The sequence below is a fragment of the Colossoma macropomum genome, unplaced genomic scaffold, assembly GCF_904425465.1.
Source record: "Colossoma macropomum unplaced genomic scaffold, Colossoma_macropomum, whole genome shotgun sequence".
In the NCBI taxonomy this organism is placed as follows: domain Eukaryota; kingdom Metazoa; phylum Chordata; class Actinopteri; order Characiformes; family Serrasalmidae; genus Colossoma; species Colossoma macropomum.
The window spans coordinates 27,480,591-27,498,000 of NW_023494810.1; positions in this window are offsets into that span (position 1 = coordinate 27,480,591).

Here is a 17,410-nt window from a genome sequence, read left to right on the forward strand (position 1 = left end):
AAGCATGTGAAACAGCAGAGCTGACATGATGGACAGGATAAATAAGAAGTGGAAAGAGGAGGGAAGAAGAGCTGGTGGCAGTGTTTTAAATCAAGCACAAGCATCAATGGGCCTCATTCACCAGCCGTTCTTAAGAAGAAATTTCTCCTTAAAACCCACTTACGCAGTTTTCACAAAGATTCTGACATTCACCAGTGTTTTCTTATTAGGGGTTTATTCTTAGGCAAGAACAGAACCTACACACTCAAGAGCAAAACATTGGGAACAGACTTTTTCTTAGGACCTTTCTCAAAAACACATTTAAGAAAAAAATAGGAAGAAGTTGGTTAACGAGGCCCATTGTCTTTTAGTGACTAACAACTTAAGTTGTTACTTAAGCATTTAACTGTTCTTTGTAGATTTTATTATTTGTATAAAAGCATTCACAAAATATAAACCAATATTTCTCCACTGTTGAGACCAGAGTCCCTCTCTCTTTAAGCTGTTAATGAGGAACTACGCTGACATTTCTTAAACTCAACGTAGTAATCATTTTCTGCCAGTTTGCTATCAGTTCTCTCAGGTGGGTCCTCGGGTCAAAATGTCCAAGGACTTCTGATTCCCTGGATTAAATCCAATAACAACACCACGACAATGCTACTTATAATTCAGAAGTGGTTGGCAAATGCACACACAAGCTAAACGAATAAGTAAAGTGAACAGCAAGAACTATACTGGAGTCAGCGTTTAGTGTTTCAGTTGAATTTGTCTCAAGACATAATTGGAAAAAATCTGTGCACTTTAATTCATGATTCTCAATTTCAGCTGCAAACAGTCAACAGTCATTTGTCATTGAGGAGGGAGCATAACACCCTATAATCCTGTAAAGCTTGAAGTCGATCACTCTTAATTTTGCCATTATAATACAGGGCAGCTAGAAGTTCATGTCTAATGTCCAGGTGATTTTACAAATCTAAAAGTCGTTCATATCTGCACAACCATTTTCCAACCTTTCTTTGCACCTTAGAATTAAACAGTCTGCTGTTACTGTGCCTTTCATAAAGCAGTCTGGGCTGAAAGGTACGGAGCAAATCATTCGGACTGAAATCCTAAAATGAAAAAACTTCAGCCTTTCAGATATGTGGCGGCTGCAGTGATCAATTTGCTCAACATTTAATCATTTTTCTTACATCTTCCACTCCAATAACTGCTGCAGACTGTCTGCAGGAACAACACTCCACATCACTTCAGCATAAATGGGCCTTGCTAAACTGCTGTAGGCTGAATGGGTGATCCTGCTGCCCAATTCCCAGTTCCACTTTGACATCCCAGGTTGCCAGATATAAAACAAATTGGCCGGCAAACACAGCACGCTGCAGCCATGGAAGCAAGCAAATGAACAGCATCAAAAGAGATAATGTTAGATTCCACCGAACCTACATCCTTCTACAAAACTCCATGACCAGAGTTGTAGTAAAATGTGAGTAGTTATTGAATATGCATTTGAAAGATAGAGGCAGCTTAGAGCCCAGAAGGACTTTAAGATGGATGCCAAGTTGGCAAATTTTCTCCTGAACAGGTAAATATTGAGCTTCAGCTAATGTTAGCTGACCTTAACCAATTTATTATGCATTTTAAGTAATTTCAACATTCAGGTACTCAAATTCATACTCTACTGTCTGTGTGCAGTGATCCCGACTAGTGCTATCTAACCTCGTCATGCTAACACATGCTAAAGTTGACTGCTCAGTCACACTGGAGGAGCGGACGGGCCATGGCTGTTTACTACCACAGCAACAACCAGCCTGACAGAAGTATACATCAGAAACTGCAAGTTTTACTCTAAATTGACTTAAGTTATTATGATGCGATTACTTTATACATTGAATGAATATCTGTTAAATTGAGCAGTATGTTATCTATCCAGAGTGTTTATTGCAGTGCAGTGGGCTTTTGTTTTCAGGATAATGGGCTTAGCTTTTGGCTACTGTACATAGCCAAAAAGACAGCCATGCATCTAGCTAACATTGATGGATTTATAAAAAATCCACATGAGCTTGTTTATAATTTGCAAACAATAAAAACATTGCAAACATATACATTAACTGATCAGCTTACAGTGTAGCCTATGACACGTTGTCGTTTGCCATTGTCAAAGTTTAATAATGTACGGAGCCCTACTGGTGGCATCCCATATAAATAAAAATAATGTGTGGCCACAACTTAATAAGGCGTGGTAATGAAATAATTAAGCCATGGCCACGACTTATTTATCTCATTCACATGCTTTAGGATCTCATTCTTGCATGTTAATACAGCATGGCAACACATTATTTTTATTTATATGGAATGACACCAGCCTAGGGAGAAGGGGGCGGGGCCAGACAATCCTCTCCAATATTTGGAATTTGGACTGCAGTGCCCATTTTAAACGCTTGGTGTCAGTATTACATATTGTTCCTTTGAATTCACTCTTGAAAAATACGCTTTCACAAGGGTACATGTTCAAAGTCTTATTTCCAAAAAACAAATAACACAATTAGTATTCTATAAAACTATGCAGTATCCTTTATGACTTGATTCAGGTGTGTCACAGTTGAGAAACAGTCTTAATGCTTGTACATGGCAGGTCTCAACTGGAATAAATAAATAAATGCTTTTAGCCACTTTAGTTCACCCATTAATTTCCTTCCACCTAATAGTTCAAGGTTGAGGACTCCGGTGGGACCCCCTTCATGTCTGCTCAGAAGGGTTTTCCCCTTATCGACAGCTGCCAGGCACCGCTGCTTAGCCCGGCCTCATTTGCAGTTTAAATACACGCATCGTGCTATTAGACGAGGCTGATTATGACTGACATTATCTCTCCAGTAACAGGCTGTTTTATCTGAGCCTCAGCCGTCCGTCCTTATCTCACAAGAGGAGAAACTACAGGATTAATCAGGAGTGCCATTACTGAGAGTTATGGCTACTTCCTTTGCACTCAAGTCAACATATTGGACAGAAAGTGGAACCAGAAACCTGCCTTAATTTCAGGTCTGTTTTGCAGTTGTCATGGTACCAGATGAATTCTGCAAGGATGTCTGGTTACAGGTATATTTGACTTGAATATAGTATTGCTATCTGGTTCTAAGTGCATGTCTGTCAACAGCTGACCACACCCTGTATGGCTGTGATTGGCTAAAAAAGTGATCAACATGCCTTAAGAAAGATGGATCTGTTGACCCTTATGGTATTTCTTAATTTGGAACTAAAATCTAGTGTTTTACATATGTTGTAAGTACAGTAATCACACATATGCTGCAAGTGGTAATTACAGGGGTCCAAGGACATATCCTGCCAATGTGTTTTAACAATATTTTAAATAATATAGTAAAAGTGACTATTGATAGTCATTAAAACTAAACAGTTGGTAAACACTTCAAGGCTACCTTTAAAGAGATTTCATAACACATGCCTAAATGCTCACAAATGCTTTTTCACAATTCGTTTTTACTTTTTAGTTCCAATACCTCAGCCAAGTCTGATGCCAAATGAGCGATGTTTTTCCTTGATGACACATGTATAAGCATTGAATAACATATTTATAGAGCAATTTATAACGCGAAAAGTATTTATGAACAGCTTATGCCATTAGGATAACATAAGATGTTTTATGAGGTAAATGACATTGTATTGATATGAGGCTTTAAACTTAAGTGATTTTTTTGTTTCATTTATAAGACTGTTATGAAGCATTGTAAAAGCCAAATAATGGAACTTTTAAGAAAGATGCCTAGTTTAGAACAGTAGAAATATATATGACTGATAAAGTGTTCTTAACTATGCCTCTGCCTCCGTTATTGGGAATGATGCTACATCACATGCTTGAATTAGGACATGATTTGTGCTGGGTATACTGGGTGCATCTAGTTGGTGCACCTACATAGTAGGCACGCTGATAGTTATTTAGATGATTATTATGAATATTATGTGCCTATATGTGCCCTGATCTTTGCTCTCAATTAAGATTTGATGCGAGCAGTTATTGCAATACTTCGGCTGACCAGAAGGTGGAGATGTTCACCTTTGGATTGAACAGGCTTAAAGGCCTGTATTTAGTCTGTGATTTGACCACTTATCAGAAACTGAAGAACTGAAAAAAGCTAATGTACTGTCAGAAGCTTGTCAACTTAAAAGACACATGGTTAGTTGACCTGATTTTCATTCTTTAACTGTGGTTTTCCAACATTCCAACAGGAAATCAAGACCCCTTTAGCTGTCTGCAGATTTTGTTTGTGATCTGCCAAGACTGACTTCTGATTAGATCCATAAAAGAGCAAAAATACCCGTACAGCCAACGTAGATCAGGCAAGCTGATGAACTAAATTCAGTTGCTGAATTTGTTTTTCATGTAGGCCAAAGTACTTCAAGTTTCACTACAATTCTTTTTTTTTTTTTGGTTTGTTAAGATTTTCACAAATTTTACCCATTTATATGAAACAGAACCCAACTGAGTGGTCAATAGAAGAAATTCTAGACCACACAGCTTTCTCCTTCAGCCCCTCCCTGGAGAATGTGTGTTAAAATGTAGGCCATGCTTTTTCCTATACCTCACTCAGGTGTTGAGTTGAATTCACAATCCACACCAGAGAACAGAATACAGTGAAAGACTCTGGCGTTCACCTGCAGTAATAGACGAAAATAATGGACTTTAAGAAGGTTACCCTCATAAAATCTGCTAGAAGAGGTTATCTACCATTGAAAACTAGCTTAAACTATATAAGAGCTCTGCCATGGGAAACATTGAGCATAGTTGAGTGACATTGATGACAATGACTAGTCACAGGAACTCCAGCCAAGGCATGTTTGGTGTCATTTGGTTCTTTAGATTTGCTCTGGAGCTACGAGGATAATGTAGCTAACCAGGAACAGAAGCTAATACCTAAAGTATTTCGGAAACTGTATTATATACAGTTTATTTATAAAAATGGAGGGTTATTAACCACATAAGGAAGATTGTTTGAGATTACTTAACAGCTTGATGTAGTTTAAGTCAAGTGTGTGGTGGTTTAAGCATACAGCTAGCATGAGGCTAATTTGTGAGGTATTAGCTTCTGTTACTGGTTAGCTACTCCAGTGCAAATATAAAGAAGCAGTCTTCAGACACCAAACGTGTCCTGACTGATCTGGAGTTTTAACTACTTGTTGTCATCATTGTAAATGTTGTTTGCTACTCAGTGTTTCCCATGGCAGAGTTTTTAAATAGTTAGCAGTCTTTTTAGCTAGTTTTATGTGGTAGGTAACCTCCTCAAGTAGATCTGATAAGAATAGACTACTTATATCTATTACTTGGGTTGAACGTCTTCCAGAAATTACTTACCAACTCAATATAGTTTGAGGCAAGCATGTGAAGCTTTCCGAATACAATACAGGTGATGCTAACCACTGAGGTGGACACTGCTATTATTTGACCAATACCTCTCCTTAGCAATATAAATGTGCCATTGTTGAAGATGGTAGCTACCAAAAGCTAATACCTGAGGTATTTCTGAAACTATTATATACAGTTTATTTATGAAAATGGAGGGTTAGAAACCACATAAGGAAGACTATTCAAGATTACTTAACAACTTGATATGGTTTAAGTCAAGTGAGCATGATGCTAATTTTTGAGGTATTAGCTTCTGTTGCTTGTTAGCCACTCCAGTGCAAATATAAAGAAATAGTCTTTAGACACCAAATATATCCTGACTGATTGTGTCCTGAGTTTTAACTACTTATTGTCATCATTGTAAATGTTGTTTGCTACTCAGTGTTTCCCATGGCAGAGTTTTTAAATAGTTAGCAGTCTTTTTAGCTAGTTTTATGTGGTAGGTAACCTCCTCAAGTAGATCTGATAAGGCAGACTACTTATATTTATTACTGCAGCTGACATTTTTCAGAGTTTCAGAGCTTACTTACCAACCCTATACAGTTTGAGGCAAGTATGTAAAGATTTCAGTACACAATATAAGTAATGCTAACCAGTGAGGTGGACCCTGCTATTATGTAACCAGTACTTCATCTTAGCAATATAAGGTTAACAACACTCACAGAGCTGAACCTTCATTAAAAATGTGTGAACTAGATTTGATTATGTTTCCTAATGACTTGGTGGAAAAACTTCACATCTATGCAATTTTGGACCAAATTAAACTATATAAACTGTTTAAAAATGTAAACTGTAAAAAACAACTGTAAACATTATCCCAAATGAACAAAAAATATATTTGCTCAAATTATATATATATATATATATATATATATATACACGTGCAGTATATGTGATGGCTTAAAATGTATGCGCTGAATATATTAAAAAGAGCTGTTGAAGTTTGGGCACCCCTGATTACATGTATTTGTTGACTTTCTAGGTGAAAATTAGCTAACTTATCCTCTACAGACAATACACTTCTCCACATTTTAATGCACAACTAGTGTTTATTTGCTGAATTTAACAAAACATGCTGACCAGGAATGTTCACACTTTCGCATACAACTGTGTAAATTGAAATACGCGCACATGTAGATTATATATGAATATAACAGTGTCAATTTTCTAATATTTGTATGTATGTCGAATATGCATAAATATATTACACACTTGATATATATTTTGGAAAAATATATGGAAATATGTTTCCTTGGCATTTGCGGTGGTTTGTGTGTATTGATTATTAGCTATTCAACTTTTTAAAAAAACAGAATTCACCCTCTACAAACCAAAGCAATTTCGTTTTGCCGCAGGAACACAGGTGAATGAAGGTTAATCTTAGAGCAGCTAAACGGATTAACACCTTTTCAGGAGTGAAACTGACCAATCACTGATTGTTGTATTTGTACGACATATCGTTTTAAGCTATTTTTTTAAATGGTCACAAAGTGGTATGCACTGAAAAACACACAATGATATCTTGTTTACTAGCCATTAAAGGCCTCACAGAAAAACTCTCAAATACATTTAAAAGCTATGAGGGTGTGAACTTTATTAACTTTTTTAATCCAGTGACTATATCTTGCTTCAAAAACTTTGCTATGGTGAAAAATTGTTTCCCATCTGACAGACTAACTCCTAACAGAAGTGCATAAACAGGGCCATGTTGATGGACAATCAGAATGCAGCAGAGAAAATCCCAATAGTTGATGCCAGTTTAGCATTCAATATATATCAGACACTCCGTGTATATCTGTGAGCTTCTGAGGATATAATGATACTGACAACCACTTTTGGAATAAAAGCTCCACCATTATAGCTGAGTGAAGTGTACATATTCAGATCCTCTTGTCTCTTAAAGTGCTTTGGATAGTTCACATGCACAGCTAATAAGTACTAAGGATCCTAATCACCCGGACACAGCACTGAAGACCAAGTCTTTTGTGTCATCTATCTGATGCCAATGTCTGTCAGCGAGACAAAGTCAATGGGAGTAGAACAATGACAATGCGATCCGTTAAGGCTTGGGGGTCAGGCAAGGTTGCTAATGTATAATTGCTGTCATTAGCATGCTTATTAATGTGGAGTTGGGCCCATCGTGATTGAAAGCAGCCATTACTCATCTGAATGATCTGGACTATGTGAGCAGATGGGCTTTGTCTCTTCATCACTTTGGTGAAGATACACTATGTATGTCCTTCATGAAGTACAACTCACAAGCGTTCTTGGGGTCTCTAGTCATGGTCGTTAACAGGCCTATGTTTTTTTTTCTTGTGTTTTTATACAACAATTCATTTGCATTTTTACAGACTTCTGAGATGTCGGTAATGCAAAGCTCAACACTGTGATAACAATAACAATAACAATATATAGGAAAGGTGAACTAATAAAAGTAGTAAAAGTAAATGCAATTTTAAACAATTAACATTAAACATTACTTACATTTAATTTCTTTCAATAATAAAAAATGATAAAACACTGATTTCTGTTTCTACCGTTCTACCATTTCTATTGGTCATGAAAATGAAACAGCAGCTGGAATATATATAAATATATATATATACATATGTATATAAATATGTATATGTGTGTGTGTGTGTGTGTGTGTGTGTGTGTGTGTGTGTTTCATGTAACAACTTGCTGTGAGGGAGCTTTTAGAGGCATTAAACTCTTCAGACGTCTGGTTCCTATCACCACCACTGTAAACATTTCTGAATCAGTAGGTTTCTCTACAATGGCACCTTTCACACCAAACCACTCCGAATGACTTTGTTTACATCTTAACGACTTAATTATGCAAAAATCTATATAATAAATGTAAAGCACAACTAATTACAGTGAGTTATGTAATTAGATATAATTCCATTTATATTCTGTATTGACAGATTCGAGTCTGAACTTCTTTTTCATGTTCGTTTCAATATCAAAAATGACAAACGTAAGAGGCTGTTTCTCTTTCGGCTTTGTAAACAACAACGACTTCATATACATTTATAATATCTCCTCTACCTACAAACACAAATGCGGGATGTATTGAGTGTTCAGAATGTGCCCTTCAAAAAAATTCTCAGCTTGTTTCAAAGACCAAGTGGGATTATTTAATAATTAATATTATTATTATAATGCTCTTTGTTATCGCTGGTGATATCTATGATGCCTAAGAGTTAATAGTGGGAAAGCAAATCTATTCTATTTTAAGCAAATGCTGTGGCAAAGTAATCAATAATATTGATTAAATATAGATAAAAAACATTGAAAACATCAGGATAATTTACTATTTTTAGATTTCGCTCAGCCCTATTGTCGCAGCCCTATTCTTCAGTATGACTGAGACAGCAGCTGATGCTGTCTAAGTCCTCCCAGCCTGGCGGGATTTGCAAGGCAGTGATATAGAAACTCCATGAATGTAAAACAGCCCGGAGACCTTCTGAACCTGCGGATTACGAGCCCCCCAATGGCCCCCATTTAACCGTGGATGTGTTACAATTCAGACACACGTGCCAGTGGGGGTTCTGAATGAATGCGTGACCATTTCACACTATACTCTGCACCTCAGGGTGTCTGAGCACTGAGAATAGACGGGTGTGAAACAATAGAACAGACTACAATAGACTAGAATGGGCTAAGCCAAGCGAATGGCCATTTGCATCTACTTTCTTTCGTTGACTTCACTGGTTTAAGCATTATATTTGTGATCAATATTCATCACGTTGATATTCACATAGCTGCATATGCCACAGCCCTGGAGAAGGGAGCTACATACACGCTTTGACAGAACTGGAATACAGTGACTAATTGGAGATGTAAAGATGCAAACGGTGATAGCTCAAAGGGCATTTCTGTCAGCCGTGATTAGCACCAAAACGCTGCAGCGGTGCAATGTGGGAAACCTGCTGTGCTGTTGTTGTTTGGAACTAGAGCAGGAAGGTTTTCATCAAATCAAATGCTAAATTTATATAGGGGATTTTGTTTAACTGTAATGCAATTTTGTTGCAATATATTGGTCCATTCAACATGGGATGGTCACACAATGGTGTGAATAACGCAACTGGGCTTGTAGCCCAGCGGTAGGCAAGGCAAGCCAACACCCAAAGGGTCATTGGTTCAAATCCCAGGGGTTGATTAAGGCCAGAATCAAAACATGTTCTGTATGAGCAGACCTGTTATCATGCTAGCTAAGCTACTGCTAACCAACTTCTCTTTCCTAGCCAGAATCAAGTTCTGTATAAGCAGAGCTGTTATCATGGAGCTAGGCTAATGCTAACCAGCTTCTCTCTCCTGGTTAGCAGCACTGTCTACCATGTTAGTGAAATACTGTTTTTGATTTTTTTCGATTTTGAAATGATGCAGGATGAGACGACAAAAAATATTGTATCTGGAACGTCGGTTCGAAGGTATTTAAAAAGAGGATATTGCCCAACCATGGGAAAGCACTGTAATTTGAATGATTATTGATGAGATTTTTGGTGATTTTAATCCAGTACAACTCTGCAATGTTCAAAGTTTTTACAAGTCTGCTTAGTAATAATTTTGAAGCAGATTTCCATCTTTAATTCGTCAAACTGGGAGCTCCTTTGGTAGTGGTGATCCTGTTTGAATCAACCTCATGGAAGTGTAATAACAAACCGTGCCAATAGATATTTGCACTTCTGTTTCCGGAATAGAGCTTGACTTGCCATAGTTGGTAATCATCAGATTCATCTGCTTGGGGAAGGGATCCAAAGCACAACTGATGTCACAAAATGAAGGTGAGGTGAGCCAACACCCAGAAGGTCATTGGTTCAAATCCCAGGATTTGGTTAAGGCTGCTCCATCCTTGATGCTCTACTGGCAATGCTGAGCTGCTCCTGGACTGGGCACAGTTGGGCAGCAAAATGGCCAATTTCTCTGATAGGACAAATGACCTGACAACAGATGGATGTGGCTGTTTTTATACAATTTACTTTACCATATCTCATTCGCACTGTGCTGTGTAAAGTATATAACATAACGTAAAATGGTATTAAACAAAATAGAAAGCAATACACGGCCATCTGTGGTCAGTTCAAGAAAGCAAAACTGGTCTCATGCCCTCTGGATTGGAAGGATTGTCCTCCCTTTCCCCCATGACTGAGCACAATGTAAGCCAAGACAGTACAGAATTAGGGTGCCCACACACTAGAGGCTGATGCAGCCAGTGAGGCACGTCAACCAATAGAAACGTGAGGGCAGATGATGGATGAAAATCCAAGATGGAGGAGAGTAGCAACACTGTGTACTCTTTTCCTGTTCTATATAACTTCTTTGCCTTCATGGCTGTTGTCTGCTTGGCTCTGCATATGGTCACCGCCAAAATTTTCTTTCGATCGTTCATATTTCATTGTTTCGGGTCCAAATATTTTGTTTCGCTGCTGGATTTCAAACTGTACTAACTCTGCTGTACCGCACCAGCTGTGTACACACCTTCTAGACGGACAAGATCTGCATGCGTATATGTCTACCACTCCGTCCTTGTGTTGTCTAATGTGCAGGCTCCCTTAGCAGTTAATATTCTCCTCCAAGCGTGTTGAGCTGTCCAGTGATGTTGTGTTAATCCTTTTTTACAGTAGGCATAAAGTGGAAGTGCAGCTCATTTTGGAGGCCTCTAAGTTTAACTATGCAATTTTTCCTTCTACAACATTGATGGAATGTATAATACTAATATGTATAATTTACAAAACAAGAATCTACCATCTTCATAGGTGAGCAAGCGAGAAATATTCTTATATGTGTTCTTATTGTGTTTTTATGCAAATATTTTAATATGAAAGTTTTTTTTATATCAAGAAAGCTTCAGTTGTTTTGGGTGTTTTATCTTTGTGGAGAGATATGAATTGTTTTCACAGTACCCAACTCCTCTTTCCTAGCCAAAATTGACCATGCAGGAAATAATGCAGGAAGAGACAACAAAAATATTGTACGTATTTATGGTTTGAAGGTATTTAAAATGTCATATTTCCCAACCATGAAGAAGCGCTGTTATTTAAGTGATTATTAACGAGATTTGTGATTTTAATCCAGTACAAATCTGCAGTGTTCACAGTTTTTATAAGCCTGTTTAGTAATAATTCTGAAGCAAACTACTGTCTATAATTCGTCAAACTGGGAGCTCCTTCAGTAATGGTGGTCCTGTTTGAATGGACCTCATAGTAATGTAATAACAAATCCTGACATTAGTACCTCTGTTTCCGGAATAGAGCTTGACTTGCCATAGATGGTAATCATCGGATTCATCTACTTGGGGAAGGGGTCCGAAGCACAAGTGATGTTACAAAATGTCCTTCAGCACGTTCGGTGCAATTACACATTTCCACCAGAGAGGTCCCCAAATCCCAAAAACATTCATAGTTAAGCTTTAATCTTAAAAAGATGGAAAAAAAGGTAACAGCATAAAGAAAAGAGCAATTTAGGAAAATGCTGCTTTAAAACAAGACTGGCACCTTTAACCAAACCACCCATAGAACAAAACCCCTAACCTGAACAGATCTGAGGTCAGTCTCCTCCAATTCTAATTGAACACACATGATGAGGAGCAGAACGGGGAAGCTTTGTCCACTGCAGTCACACGACTCCTATTCCTGAGTTACCATCGCGAGGGCCAGAAACATTCCTGAATCCTACAGTCGTGAATAATTAAATCAGGCTATTTTAGGCCTGAGAGGGTTCAACAGGAATTCAATGCAGTTTCGCTCTCAAGGCCAGTAATTGCAGATTTCAGCAACCTACGAAAGAGGCTCTACAGGGAGCAAAGGGCCGCTGTGCATAAATAAGAAAGCACTGCTATGCAAAGCCATTCAGTGAGGATGGACATTGTTGATAAGACCACCATGTGTGTGTTTGTTTAAAATAAAACAGAAAAAAAAATGTCAGATGAAACAAAGATAGTGTGATAAACTGTGGAGGGTCATTGTTCTGCACAAGAATGTAACAGTGAAGAAGATAACTGGCCAACCTAAAGCACTGAGAATATAATAAAAAAGAAATGAGTTGTAATAATATTATGATTGTGCTTGAATTACTGCTTAGCAATGTTGTTGGACTGATTATGGGGTTCCCTAAAGAGGGAATAATCTCTAAGCTCAAATAACCTATTAGCTATTTTCATGGTATTAAGTAAACTGCCCGCAGCAAGGGCCAGTCTGTAGACATTAATACAGTCATGGAGCTGTTTCAGAGCGGAACAAGTGGACGCATTTTAACCTTACAAATGTTTCTCTAGATGTATCAGGTATTGCTTCTAAAACAGAGTTCTGGCAAGGGCTAAAGCCAAAAGAAGCCCAACTGATTTATCATTTGACTGATAAAACCTACAATACCTGATGCTCTCTAATGTTTCAGAGCTGAAAACTGACTACCACATCAGTCAGTAAAGTGCTGGTACAAAAAGGAGTTTGTTAGTATTTGACAAAATAACTCGAGCCCCTGCCCCTTTTGTCTCAACATTAGTAGCACCCTTTAGGATGAGCTCTAAAGCTGCTTTTCCACTGCATAGTACTGGCTCGACTCGACTCGCTTTTGGTATCAGCTATTTCGTGATGATGAGATGATTCTGGTCATTCAAAAAAAGAGACACAAGAGGCTACGCTAACCTGGTAGCTAACATTAGCATATGTGTTTTGCAATTCTCTCCGACAAATCAGTAATATGTGTGTGTAGCTTTTTTACGCTCCTTTTGGTATCGGCTCAGCTCGCTTGGAACCTCGAAGGAGATGGTACCAAATAAGTACCGGGTACCAACGTTTGCCAAATGGAAAACCAAAAAAAAGGCGAGTCGAGTCGAGTTGAGCCGGTACCATGCAGTGGAAAAGCACCTTAAATGCATTTAAGGACAGGACAGGCATAGTTTGGTTGTGTCTGTAGATTTATTAGAGGGCTTTAACCCCTTACATGGCCTAAGTTGTATTACACACTTCTATAACCTAAGAATAGCTCAACTAGTTTGCATTGAAGTCCCTGTAGTTACTACATAATAAGTCTCAGTATGTAATAATCCTGGGATTTTAAGGGGAAAAACACCAGCCTGATCACCCTTTTTTACCTGCCACTTCCAGTCTATGTTAAATGAAGCTTCATGGCATTATAATTTAGTATTATACATGATTTTGACCAAAGCTTGCTGGTTGCTGGCTTGCAGGTTGACCATTGAAGTATGTCGTTGTCCTACTTACATGTTTCAAAGAACACCAAGAAAGGAGAAAAACAAGGCTAGTTGTCATAACCACCAAGCCACAATGCTGTACTTTGGAAAATGCTAACAGTGTTTGGATGATTGACAAATTTTTGCTTGTGTTAGTCAAAAAACTCTTACCACCTCGGGTACCACAGTCACTCCTGATTGAACGAATGACCAATGCAGTGTTATGCCGATTTAAAGTCTGACTACTGCTAGAAAAATAAAAAAGCCCTTTCAATATTTGCAGATTAACCTAAATGTTTATTTATTTCAAGTCAGTCTGTAAAGCATTTCACAGCCCATTTTGTCTGCCGAATTGCGTTTTTGTTCATTTCTGGCCTATTCTAGTTTGTTTTCTGACTGAAAAGCTTGCCTGGGGCAGCGACAGGTTCAGAATGATGCAGGCCTGCTGTCACTCTTCTGCAGAATCTAGCCGAACTGGCTGCAGGTTAAATATCATCTTATAAGAGTTATTTACTGTATTCATTTTCCTGTTTTTGTGTGTGTTAAAGCAGAAACTTGATAACAGTTGGCTGCGGCATAAAGCAAGCCATTACTTATTTATAGTTTTGGTGTCCACAATGATTCTAAAATGAGAAAAATACTAAAAATAAGGGAAACCCTATGTTCTATGGGTAGACATGTCCAAACCTTTGACTTGTAGTTAAAATATCTACAGTCAGCTCCGTATTATTGGCACTCTTAATAAAGATGGGTAAAAAAAAGGTCATGAAAAAAATGTCTGTGGTTAATTAGCTCAATATCAGACTCAAAATATAAATGATAAATAAATGAGAAATCCAAGGTTTTACTGAGCTAAATGTGGTCTAAAAAACAAAAAAGTTTGTGTCCCAATTTTTGGCACATGTAACCGAACACACCCCCATTTACATTTCACCTTTTGAGTCATCTCTACCAAAGCTACTAAGTGTATGTCTATTGATTTCTATTTATTGAATCTGAGTTGCTGAGCTGCTCAGTGTGTATGTATTCTGGAGTGCATATTCTTTTTTAGTACGACTGTCACATGATACTGAACACATCTTTGCTCATTGGAATGCAGGAACGTGGTTAGCTCGTGGCCTCAGTTTGCATGTTTTTAACATTTAGTGTCTGTTTTTCAACAATATTTCTTCACTTCAGATCTGAGATGAACTCAGTGCAAAGCCGATGTTTTTCATTAGTGAATTTTTCATCGTTTGGAGGGAGGCTTGCATTGAAACCATTTGCTTGGTTCTCATATAAGCTATGATTAGATTGAGCCTATAATGTTGCATGTTAATATTAAGCTTCCCTTGTTTATCAGAGTAAAGTTTTCCAGCAGGATCAACAGGATCATTTGCTGAAATGGCTGTATTTCACCTAAATGAAGAAAATCTCAGATCCCAAGTATTGTTTTTTTCTGTTTATGCATCAAAACATTCTCCTTCATCAACCGTTCTTAAGAAGAAATGACTTCTTAAAACCCACTTACATAGTTTCCATGAAGATTCTGACATTCGCCAGTGTTTTCTTATTTGGGATTTATTCTTAGGTAAGAGCAGAATCTACACACTTCAGAGCACAAAGGTGCGAACAGCTCTGCGGTTTAAGAACACGTCATGAATCTGACGTAGACTTTTTCTTAGGACCTTTCTTAAGAACAAATAAGAAAAAAACGCAGAACGATATTGGTGAATGAGGCCCAATGTTGTTACACTAATTATGTCTATATTACCATAATGGGATTCCTCTATGATGGTATTCATAGCAAGATCACACATCCTGGAAAACCTTGAACCTGGGACTTGAATTGACATGAGAATTTAGGCCCCATCAGGTCCAAACAAATATTTCAAACTCTAATACAACGCAAATCTTACAAAGTATTTACCAAAAGGCATTTTTAGATGTGTTATTCAATATTTAAAGTGCACGAGAACCGAATAAAATGGTCACTGATATCCTGTAAATGTATATTTAAATGATTTAAAATTGCTTTGAGATCTGATCATGAATTCTGGATATTAATTTTATTAGATATTAGTTTTGTTTGTATTTTATTATCACTAAGGGGTCATTAAGGGCTCCACTGTTGACTTAAAAGCTAAGGATGTTGGCAGATGCTAGTCATTCTAATATGACCTTCCATGATAAACGAATGGTATGTATTGAAGCCATGGAAAGTGTCCTGGAAAATGATTTCCTAAAAAGAGTGGACCCCCCAGTAATTCAAAGCATGGAGGAATAAAAGAAATATATCTGACCACCTGTCTAGATGTAGTCAAAGAAGAAGCCCATCACACCCAGAGCATGTTTCCTTTCATTTAATCGAAATGCTTCACACGCAATCAGCCGCTAGCCGGCTAAACATTCCCTGGGTGAATGAGAAAATAAGAAAGCAGTGAGCTGTGCAGTTCTGATGAGCTTCATGTGCTGAATTAGCCTCGCCGGGCCAGGCCTGAGCGCACGGATCAATACAGCAGCAGCAGAGCGGAGCGATGACGGAGAGCTCCATCTCCACTCTCATCACTACTCAAAACAATCAGGCGTCTGTTCATTTAGTTCAAACTCAGGATGGAAATCTGTTCCATTTTACTGATTTCAGATCAGCTTCATATAAACGCTGTCGTTAAACAAGAGACCACATGGCTGATCTGTGAATGATGGACACAGGCGGCTTCTAGAGCTCATCCCCTTATACTAGTCTTCATTTTGAAAATTAAAAGGGAGGATCTGACAATTCTATATAAAAGTTCAGAAATGTCAAATGCCAATTCCCAAATGAAGGAATAAAAAGGATCATTTTCTTGGAATTTGTTAATGTCTCTCTGGAATCTTTGCAGGCTCTGAATAAGTGAGAGACATTCTGACACACCGCTTTGAAGGTTATGATCCTAAAACAAAGACGGAGTAGAGCCATATGAGATTCCAAAAAATGTCACTTCAAATGCCAAAAGGAATGCCAAGAAGAAGAAGAATTTCCTTGGAATTTGTGGTGTTTCTCACTGAATGGGATCATTTTCTTGGAATTTGGGATTTTTTCCAAATTTGGAATTTACAATTATATTTTTGGAATCTCATATGCAGGCACCGATAAGCTGTAAGCTAATGCTCTTATTTAAAGGTTGCAATTCTGAAATTAAATAATGCAAAAAAGCTAAAAGTAGTATCATTTTCTTGGGATTTGTGATCATTTTCTTGGGAATTTTTTGCTTAACTTTGGAATTTTTGCTATTTGGGATGTTTTATTACATTTAGAATCAATTTTATAGCATTTGCAATCATATTTTCAATACGCAGCCACTGAAGAAATATTCTGATGTCGTAAGTGAAAGTGGTCATGCAAGCCAACAAAGCTCTTTTGAACTGAATGAGGAAAAGAGAGCAAGAGAGTGAGTGAGAGAGAGAGAGAGAGAGAGAGGTAGATCCACACAGTCATTTCCAGAAGGCCCTAATGTAGCTCACATGTTTGTGCAGCTGTTTCTACAATAACACTGCCAACTCGATGAAGCTCTTTTTCAAGGCTTTTTTCGACCACCGCAAAGTACATCTGAGGACTCGAAGGACATGCATTCCGCGGAGGCCAGCGCAAAGCCGCTAATGCTTCAGGCCTGTCAAAGGCATTAGTGCTTCACCACCTTTAATCAAGTCGGCAGTGTAGGTAAACAGTTAAAAAGCCTCATTTTTCAGAGCTATGACACGGCGTATTGATTAGGTTCTAAACACCGCAAGTACTTTAGCTGGCTATTTAAAATGGTATATGGGCCTGATGGTTAACAACAGACATACTCGAGTATTTAGTTGCA